A 10150-nucleotide genomic window follows, 5' to 3' on the forward strand; every position below is an offset into this window, starting at 1 on the left:
TAAGTTAGGTTTGTCGTTGTCTAACACTCTGACCGAGTGTGCAGGTGAAGTCCAGACAGGTCGACAGGCTAACCGGATGTCTAGCACGAAGTCCAAGCGGGTCGACGGGCTGACCGGACGCTTGGCACGAAGTCCAAATGGGTCGACGGGCTGACCAGACATTTGGCACGAAGTCCAAGCAGGTCGACGGGCTGATCGGAGGCTTGGCACGAAGTCCAGCTAGGTCGACGGGCTGACCGGATAGCTGGCGAGAAGTCCAGCTAGGTCGACGGGCTGACCGGATAGCTGGCGAGAAGTCCAGACGGGTCGAAAGGCTGACCGGACGTCTGGCGGGTAAGTAAAGGTAAGTCACTGGAGGGGAGTAACTGTGAGGATGCGTTCCCGGGAAGGGAACATTAGGCGTCAATCCGGCTTAGATCCATTTCGGATATCTAAGCCGAGATCGTGACTAGATTCCGGTCTCGGAAAGATGAAATCTAAGTCATACTCTTTATGTTGAACTTATAAACTGTGCTAACTCTTTGTTTTGCAGTATATACATTATCTATTTGCCTTGAACTAACCTTGTCTTGCAGGAGAAGATGTTCTCTGGAGAAAGGTGGTCCGGGCGCCCGGAAGGGATCAGGATGCCTAGAGGCAACTTCTATCCAGTTCGCGACGTAGACACGTGGAGCTCACTGGTTGGGCCTGCCACGTCACACCAGGGCACCCGGAAGGGATCCGGGGTGCCCCGAGCCTCCTATATAAGGAGGGGCAAAGGCGGAGCTCAAAACAACAACTCTGAATTGAGGATCTGCTCTCCTGTGCTCCTGCGACGCTGCGATCTCCGACAAGGTCTTTTTTACTGTCTCATTTCTGTTTATTGTCGCTTTTTATTTTACTATATAATTCTTGTACTGTATTTGTAAACACCCTTTTCGAATTATTAGTATTTGCCCATCGAAAGCACCCTTGTGTGCGGGCCTTGGAGTAGGAGTCGCCAAAGGCTCCGAACCAAGTAAATCCTTGTGTTCTCTTTGGCTTATTCTTTCTTTTTCGCTGCGTTTACTCAACGAATTTTCGTAATCGATATTCACCCCCCTCTATCGAACGATCACGGTCCAACAGGTAAGTCTTAACCGAAGGATAGACAAATGAGAAGTCTACTGAGTGACTAGTCCTAACTAGAGGTTAGGCAAGAAGAAGTCCTGATGAGTGAAGTCGGGCCCTAGTGAGTGAAACTAGATAGTAGAAGTCCTAGTGAGTGAAGTCGGGCTTTAGTGAGTGAAGCTAGGTAGTGGAAGTCCAGGTGAGTGAAGACGGACCCTAGTGAGTGAAGTTAGGTAGTGGAAGTCCTGGTGAGTGAAGTTGGACCCTAGTGAGTGAAGCTAGGTGGTAGAAGTCCTGGTGAATGAAGTCAGACAATGGAAGTCCTAGTGAGTGAAGCTGAGCAACCTTTGGGGGAGGTAACCCTTGGTAATATGTGATCGAGTGGTTTTAGACCAACCGCACACGGTCGACCGGACCAACGAATCCTGAAATCTATTAAGACTATTTTACTTTACTATTTTAGCTATTGTACTAACTCAGTGTTATAGGTAAATCTTAGTAGATCAGCTTGGTTAGATACTAAGCAAGACCAGAGAAAGTCCAAATAGTTCTAGAGGACCAGATGTTTGGAAAGTAAGTGGAGGTAAGTCACTGGAGGAGAATGACTCAGTAACGACGTGTACCGACTGAGGGGACAGTAGGTATCGATCCAATTTAAGTTCATTCGGAAATCTAAATTAAGACCCTGACAAGCTCCTGGTCTGGAGGACAGAGTGTAAGTAAAAAATTAATCATATTAATATTATGCTAACCTTGTTTTGCAAATTAAATATTTTTGTCTTGGACTAATACTTTTTGTAGGGTAAAGGGAACACAAAAAGTCTCGGGTGAACAGTACCCGAGACGCCTTCTAGATGACGAAATATGCCTTGAGTACTGTTCATGTAAGACACTTTTGAGTGCTTGGAAGGAGCCTTCCATCGGATAAAATCTAACTTTGTCGGCAATAAGGAGCCACACTTTTCGAGATAAACTTTTGTCTACGGAAGACACCTTCTGCTAGATTTTGAGGGATGTCCTAAGGCTATAATCTTACGATTTTTACTAAATATATATTCACTATTTGAGTGCATATTATATATTTGATTGTCTTAAACTCAGTTACTGAATGCCCGCAATACAATTCATAGCATGAGAGAAATTATGATTGGATCACAACTAGTGATTATCTTTACATGTGTAATTATAAACGTATTAGAATTTTCCTAGTTGACTAACACGAGTTATACTCCTTGGTTCACCAAGCAGCTATTTTCTCACTGGTTGAAGATATTAAGATGTCGAGAGTTAAACATGGATGCTAGTTATGATAACTAGTTCATTGAAGTGACTCGCTGTAAGATTTCATATGGTTATCTATATATATGGATATGTCTATGAAGCTCTTACTGCAGCTCGAGTGCAAGTTTCCTTCGACTTGAGGTATACAAGTCATCTTGGTCACGGAGACTTATACTTTGACATCTTAAGCAAGCACCTCATTGAAGTGTGAACCCGGAATGATTGAGTATAAGTCGAAATGCCCGAAGATGTGTGGATAGCCTATAGAGGATTCACAGCTCCTTGCGAGGAGAAGTATACCTTATGGTCACTCATTAGGATTATTACTCAAAGTCTTTGGCCAAAGCATCACATGTTAAGAATACGAGACTCTTGTACACATGTATGAATAATTTGAATCCATAAAACGAGGAAATATTACTTGGACTAGGTGTGACATAGTTAGTCTAGTGGGGACAGACACATAGACCATGTCCTGAACCAAGTGGGTATAAGACGAGTGAAAGGAACGAGGCAAGACTCACTGTAGCTGCTGAAAGGTTTAGAATTAATTCTAAGATTAACTATGATTTTTCAGCTAATTGGAAATCATGATGTACTACTAGATGACACTCATGATCGTTCTATAATTAAGTAGTTAATTATGGACGACCAAGATAAATCGGGAATCTATTAGGTCACACGTACTAACGAGTCTCTAAAAGACATAAAACAAGTTAAAGAATAGGATTCTTAAATCAAGAGATAAATGTTTAGTTGGACCATACATAAGATAAATATGGAAATATTTGTCGCAATGAAAGCACGGATGTGCCACATCTCTTATGGAAGAGTTGGACCATATTTGATTTAATCATAAATTAGTTATGAACTAATTTGGTTTAGTTGTTAACCAAACCAAGGAGTTAATGGGCTAATTTTTTATTAAGGGATAATGAGTTGAATTTGAGCTTTCTAATCCAACTCATTAAAGAGAATTATATATAAATGTAATTGGGAGATAATTAGATACAAGTTTAATCATTTGGTTGATTTACTTTTGGAAACTCAATCCTCCTCTCTCCCACCACCAACAAGAGGGTACTCCCTCTTGTTGCTGTGACCACCACAAGAGAGAAAAACTCTCCCTTGTGTGCTTCTCTTCTTCTTTCTCTTGATCCCTTTTCTTCGCTCGTGTCTAATAACTTCCGAATGAGAGGCTAGTACTCAAGGAGTTATCTTGAGGAGCTCGGCGTGGATATGAATAGAGGTGAGGTTCGACAACGTCGCTACGGTTGATGCCCTTCTCGTTATATGTCATCCGTAAGATATACCTAGCATAAATTTACTTCCCGTAATATTTTAATTATGCAATCATGTTTAGCATGTTGTATCCTTGTATGTGTATGGTGTGTGTGATGTAATAATTATGAACTATTATTATTTTATTTTCTGTCAAGCGGGATATTTCACCGATTCATATTAATAGTAAAAAAAATAAAAATGAAAAAAACCCTGCTCGATTAATGATTTTATCAATTTAGAACGGTCACACTCTAATACCACTTGTTGGATCGAGATGTAGGTGAGAGGGGGGGATGAATCACGTGATTTTTTAAAAAAAAACTTTTTCTTCTTTTAAAAATAGAGTAAGTACACACAGTGAAAAAAGCAGAAACAAGAAAGTACAAGAATGTAAACAGTTTTACTTGATTCAGAGCCTTCGACGACTCCTACTCCAAAACTCAAGTTCTGCGGACCTATTGATGGGTAATCCACTAATAACTTCTTCTGAAACCGTTGAAAAAGAAAATTGAGTACAAAATAAAGAATAGGAATGTCACACCCTAGAGGAGTCCCTGCCAGAGGAAAATCCGACAATACCTCCCCTGTACTAGTGATAATCTGAAGCATATATGTATCAACAACAAAATACATCAACCCACATGGCTGGAATATACACAACCATGCAATTATATATATATTAAACATCCCACACGGCTGTACTACAAATACAACCACGCAGTTATATATAAAACAACCCACTCGGTTGTACTAAAAACATAATGGAAAAACAAACGGAAAGCCCATACAACCAAAATAACACAATGCATGCCGGCACGGCTTAAACACAAATACAACACCAAAATCAAAGAAAATAGTCACATGGCTAAACACCAATATAATGCTAAAACATTAAAGAATATATATAAAAGAAATCAAAAACGAAGTAAAATCGTCTTCTGATATGACGAAGGACCGACAGACAGGATACCTCCAAGCAACTGCTTAATCATCTACTTGTAATAGGAATAATGCAACGGGGTGAGTTCAACAACTCAACGGGTATCAATCTAACATGCATAGTAAGAAATAGCTACCAGTAATAATCATGGAGTATAGTCTCCTGACTAATAACAAGAAATGCAAAACTGAACAAGGGGAGAAAAACTGTACTTACCAAGGCCTCCTATCCTGATATAAGGGTCGTCAAACCAAAATACATAATGTATCCTGTATGCATGTCAAACATATGCATCCACAAAAATGCAACATCCAAAGTGCAGCAATCACAAACAATAAATGCAATACATGCATATGATGCATAAATGACATGATCACCCCTAACACCAGTCAACCATCTCACACACGATAGTGAGATCGAGTGAGTAGGGTTATGACAACTGTGCACTTTGTCATCACTACTCCTGAGTGACCGAGTGGACAGGATACTGTCGGAGTACACCTATTCTCCTACCCCAAACAGAGTGGGAGAGCTCAATGCTCTCATCTCCCTGAGTCAGTCGAGAGAAGGGATCCCTGCCCGATACCACGCTGCGGTCAACACTACCCATGAGCGGACCATCGGAGACTGACAGAGCAAACTGCACACACCCTGCCTGATATACCACTAACACATGAGTGGTTGTGTGTGCAGATCATGTGACTACCGATATGCTCAACAATAATGGAGCCAACAATTGCTCAACATGCAATTATGCAAGATAGTACATGACACTAAGCATGTAAATCCTGATAGTATACACCTCCATATAATATGTACCAAAAAGGAAACAAATCCATGTAATGATCTAAGTATCATAAATCTAGGTACACAAATCAAGTAAGTCAATTAACTAGTCTGGTACATAGTAGGACAAAGTATGCTACTACTTCTATGAACAAAAGTACATATGACAACAATCAAGAGGATATACATATAAATGCATAACATGCAACAAATAAGGCATGCTACAGGTAACATGTAGTGACATACCAAACAGATATAAACATAACTATTACTATTAGTTATAACCTACTAAGCATATCAGAAAGACAATATCAAAAGATAAGTCAAAGGTACCCGCCTTTACGTAGATCGTATCAAACCAATCTCATGTCGAGACGCTCGTTTGGAATTAAAATCCTGCAATGACATAATATATTTAGCTAATACATATGTAGCAAATAGCTAAATAAAATCCCCAACCTAATTAGGAAAAACTCTAATCGAAATAATTAACCTAATTCTTGAATCCAATTAGGTGTAACTCAATCCACAATTCCTTCACTTCAATCCTACTCATGAGTTAATCAATTTAATCATGGTCATCTTCTAAGATAAATACACAATTAATCCACAACAATTCAATGATCCTAACATTAACCATGCATCCATCTAAATCAATCAACTACCCAAATAACCACTTTTAGGTATTCCAAACAAGTTTTTCCCATGCCTATAAATGCATCCCCTTAAACTCGGCATACGAGCTCCGATTAAATCCCAAAATTTTTTTAAAAATTTTTAAATATTCCATTAAGGCTATTTGCCTATTAAACCTTATTATTTCATTATTATCTAGATATTGTATTTTACATTATCCCCCACTAATAAAAATTTAGTCCCCAAATTTTCGTTATTTACCGTCAGCAAGTTCTAACAACAGATAAATAGTGTAAATGTTGAAAGAAAAACTAACTCACATACCTCAAGCGAAAAGATGGGGGTATCGAGCTTGGATCGTATTCTCAAGCTCTCAGGTAGCCTCCTCGTCAAAATGTTGTCATCCAACCTTAACCAGTCAGATAGCCTTGTTCCGCAACTGACGCTCTCTATAGTCCAAAATTCCGTATCGAAATCTCCTCGTAAATAATTTCAAGCTGAATGGGAGCCGATATATCTGACAGAACATGTGCTGGGTCGGATACGTATTTCCTCAACATGGTCACATGACATACATTGTGAATGCCTGCCAGAGATGGTGGTAGCGCTAGACGGTAAGCTACCGCTCCAATCCTCTCCAAGATCTAAAAAGGCCCAACATATCATGGAGCTAGTTTACCTCGGAGGTTAAATCCCTTCACCCCTTTCGTGGGTGAGACCCTCAGAAATACATGGTCGCCAGTAGAGAACTCCAGGGGTCTCCGTCTGCGATCCGCATAACTCTTCTGACAATCCTGCACTTCGGACATCCTCAGTCTGATAGTACGGACCAACTCTGCTTCATGTTGAGCTCTCTGCGGTCCTAGCAGCTGAGTCTCCCCAACCTCCTCCCAGAGGGTGGGTGTCCGACAAGGTCTACCATACAACACTTCAAACGGTGCCATCTGGATAGCCGAATGATAACTGTTGTTGTAGGCAAACTCTACTAATGGCAAGTGGTCCTCCTAGCTGCCTCCGAAATCCATAACGCAAGACTTCAACAAGTCCTCTAATGTCTGGATGGTCCACTCTAACTGTTCAGCTGTCTATGGATGGAATGCTGTACTAAAACGAAGTTGTGTGCCCAAGGTCTGCTGCAGACTCTGCCAGAACTGGGACGTGAACCGTGGATCTCTATCTGATATAATACTCAAAGGAATACCATGCAAACTGATGATCTCTCGACCATACAGTTGCTAATCGATTCAGAGAATCGATCTTCCGAATCACTAAGAAATGTGTGGATTTGATTAATCGGTCAACGACTACCCAAATTGCATCATGACCTCATCATGTCCTAGGCAATCCCACCACAAAAATCATTGTGATATGTTCCCATTTCCACTCCGAAATATGAATCCTCTAAAGTAATCCCGGCAGGTCCCTAGTGCTCAGCCTTCACTTGCTGACAGACTAGACATCTAGCTACCAACCCCGCGATATCTTTCTTCATGTCGTTCCACCAATAGGAACGCCTCAAATCTCGATACATGCGTGTTCCACCTGGGTGGATAGCAAATCGGGAGCGATCACCTCCTGAAGTAACATCTCCAAGACCGAGTAAGATTGAGGTACGCATAACCTGTCTCGGAAATAAATAACACGCTCGTCATCTCGGGTGAACTCGGTCTGCTGCCCGAAAGTTATCTAGCTGCTAATGGACTATAAGCGCTGATCACCGGCTTAGGCCTTTTGGATCCTCATCTTGATCGACGACTGAGCAACCATGGTAACCATAATACCCAGCTTTGTCTATCCCTGCTCCTCAAGGCCTAACTCGGAGAAACCTTGAATCAAGTCCGTGACTAAAGAACGGTGACAAGCTAAAGCCCCTCTGGACTTTCAGCTAAGTGCATCGACAACCACATTAGCTTTCCGCAGGTGGTAGCTAATGGTGCAGTCGTAATCCTTCAGGAACTCCATCCATCTCCTCTATCGGAGGTTGAGTTCCTTCCGGGTGAAAAAGTACTTGAGACTCTTATGATCGGTAAGAATCTCAAACGTAATATCATACAAATGATGTCGCCAAATCTTCAAAACAAATATAATGGCGGCCAGTTCCAAATCATGTACTGAGTAGTTCTTCTCATGCTCCTTCAACTGACGAGAAACATAGGAGACTACCCTACCATGTTGCATCAAAACAGCTCCCAACCCCTGTAGAGAAGCGTCGGTGTAGAGTACGAATCCGTCCTCTCCAGAGGGCAAAGCCAGAACTGGTGTCGACATTAATCTCCTCTTTAGCTCTTAGAAGCTGGTCTCACAGGCGCTGACCACGTAACTTCACGCCTTTCCTCGTCAGGCGTATCAGCGGCATAACAATGCGAGAGAAACTCTCAACGAACCGTCTATAATATCTGGCTAATTCCAAGAAACTACGAATCTCTTGACTAGATTTCGGTTGTTCCCAGCTGACGATAGCCTCGATCTTCTGAGGGTCTATGGAAATATCTTGGCTAGAAACCACGTGTCACAGAAAATCGACTGAGGGTAATCAAAAAGCACTCTTGCTGAACTTCGCATATAGACAATGTCGTCAAAGAGTGTCCAAGACTATGCGAAGATGTTGTGAATGTTCCTCCTCAGAACACAAGTAGATCAAAATGTCATCAATGAAGACGATAACGAACCAATCTAGATACTCCAGGAAGTCGTGGTTCATCAAATCCATAAATATCGTTGGAGCATTGGTAAGCCCAAATGACATTACCAAAAACTCATAATGTCTGTATATAAGGCATACTCAACCATAAGATTGCTAGCAACGAATCTGTAATCCGATCACCAACTACATATCACCAAATTCATAAATATCACACATGACACTCACTATGTCACCATCAACGACAAACCCAAATAATAGATCACCAAAGCAAATATTCACTAATAAATCATCAGACAATTATCCACTAATAGATCATCAGACAACTACATAACTTGACATTTAATCCAATAAATTATAAAAATCAACATATCACAATATCTAATCTCACAATATCCTTCAACCTCAAAGCATCCTCAACAATAATTAAACCTGATAACTTTCTAGTAACAAATTCTAATCTGGGTGTACTATCAAGATATATAATTATATCACAATTCCACCTAAGATGTATGACTACCAAAATCCAAGAGATATTCCTTCACCTCCGGATCGATAATCAACAACTCTCCAAGTAATAGAGATACGATCAATCCAAAAAATGAGTATAAAAATTCTACTAATCCTATCCAAAATGTCTAATGAGTATATCAATCTCATCCTTTAGATACTCAGATATCCACAATAAAAGAATCACAATTCAAATTTCAAAAGGTTACTCAACCTTCTGACTAAGAGTCTACCCATCAAAGAATATCACCACAAATCTCATAATCATACCCGTAAAATATCCTCCAACAACTGCCATCAAAATGTCGAACCTTAACAAATATCGATAAATGATCGAATACTCCAATCTGAATTATAAACTTCAAGACCTTGGTAAAATGATCATGTGGTCAAGGTCTCGAGCTACTCGATGGAGACAATGCTAGTAACCGTTGTCTTGTAACACATCCTACTATGATTACCCCACCTGAATTTCAGTAACCTCTAGTGACAAGCAATGCCCTCAAGGGTAAAGAAGTACTATCAACAAATAGCTAACCGACATAACTGTCGATCAGCGCTCTGCTCCTCGTAAATCATCATAAAATATTTTCACTCAATGAAGGTGAAACTTCCTAAGTGTTAATCAACTAACTCCACCTTGTATCACTGCGGGTCATAAATTCCTAGATACCATCAAGGATATCCGCGATCGGTCCATGAGTCAGGATCCCCCATGGAATAGCGTTAGGTGAGTCAACTAACCATCACTGTCATGCCCCGGAGGAGTCTCTGTCCGAAGAAATTTCGACAACATCTCCCCTGTACGGCGGACAATCTGAAACTTTACTACATCACCATATACCTCAGCCACATGCGGCTGGAATAATAACAATAATAGTAATTAAATAAGCACACCATCCACACAGTTTATATCAATTTAACAAACTGTAACAGTGATAATATGACTCAAAAACAACCTTACTCAACTACACTCATAAAGC

This window comes from Zingiber officinale, chromosome 1A (assembly GCF_018446385.1).
Source record: "Zingiber officinale cultivar Zhangliang chromosome 1A, Zo_v1.1, whole genome shotgun sequence".
Taxonomy (NCBI): domain Eukaryota; kingdom Viridiplantae; phylum Streptophyta; class Magnoliopsida; order Zingiberales; family Zingiberaceae; genus Zingiber; species Zingiber officinale.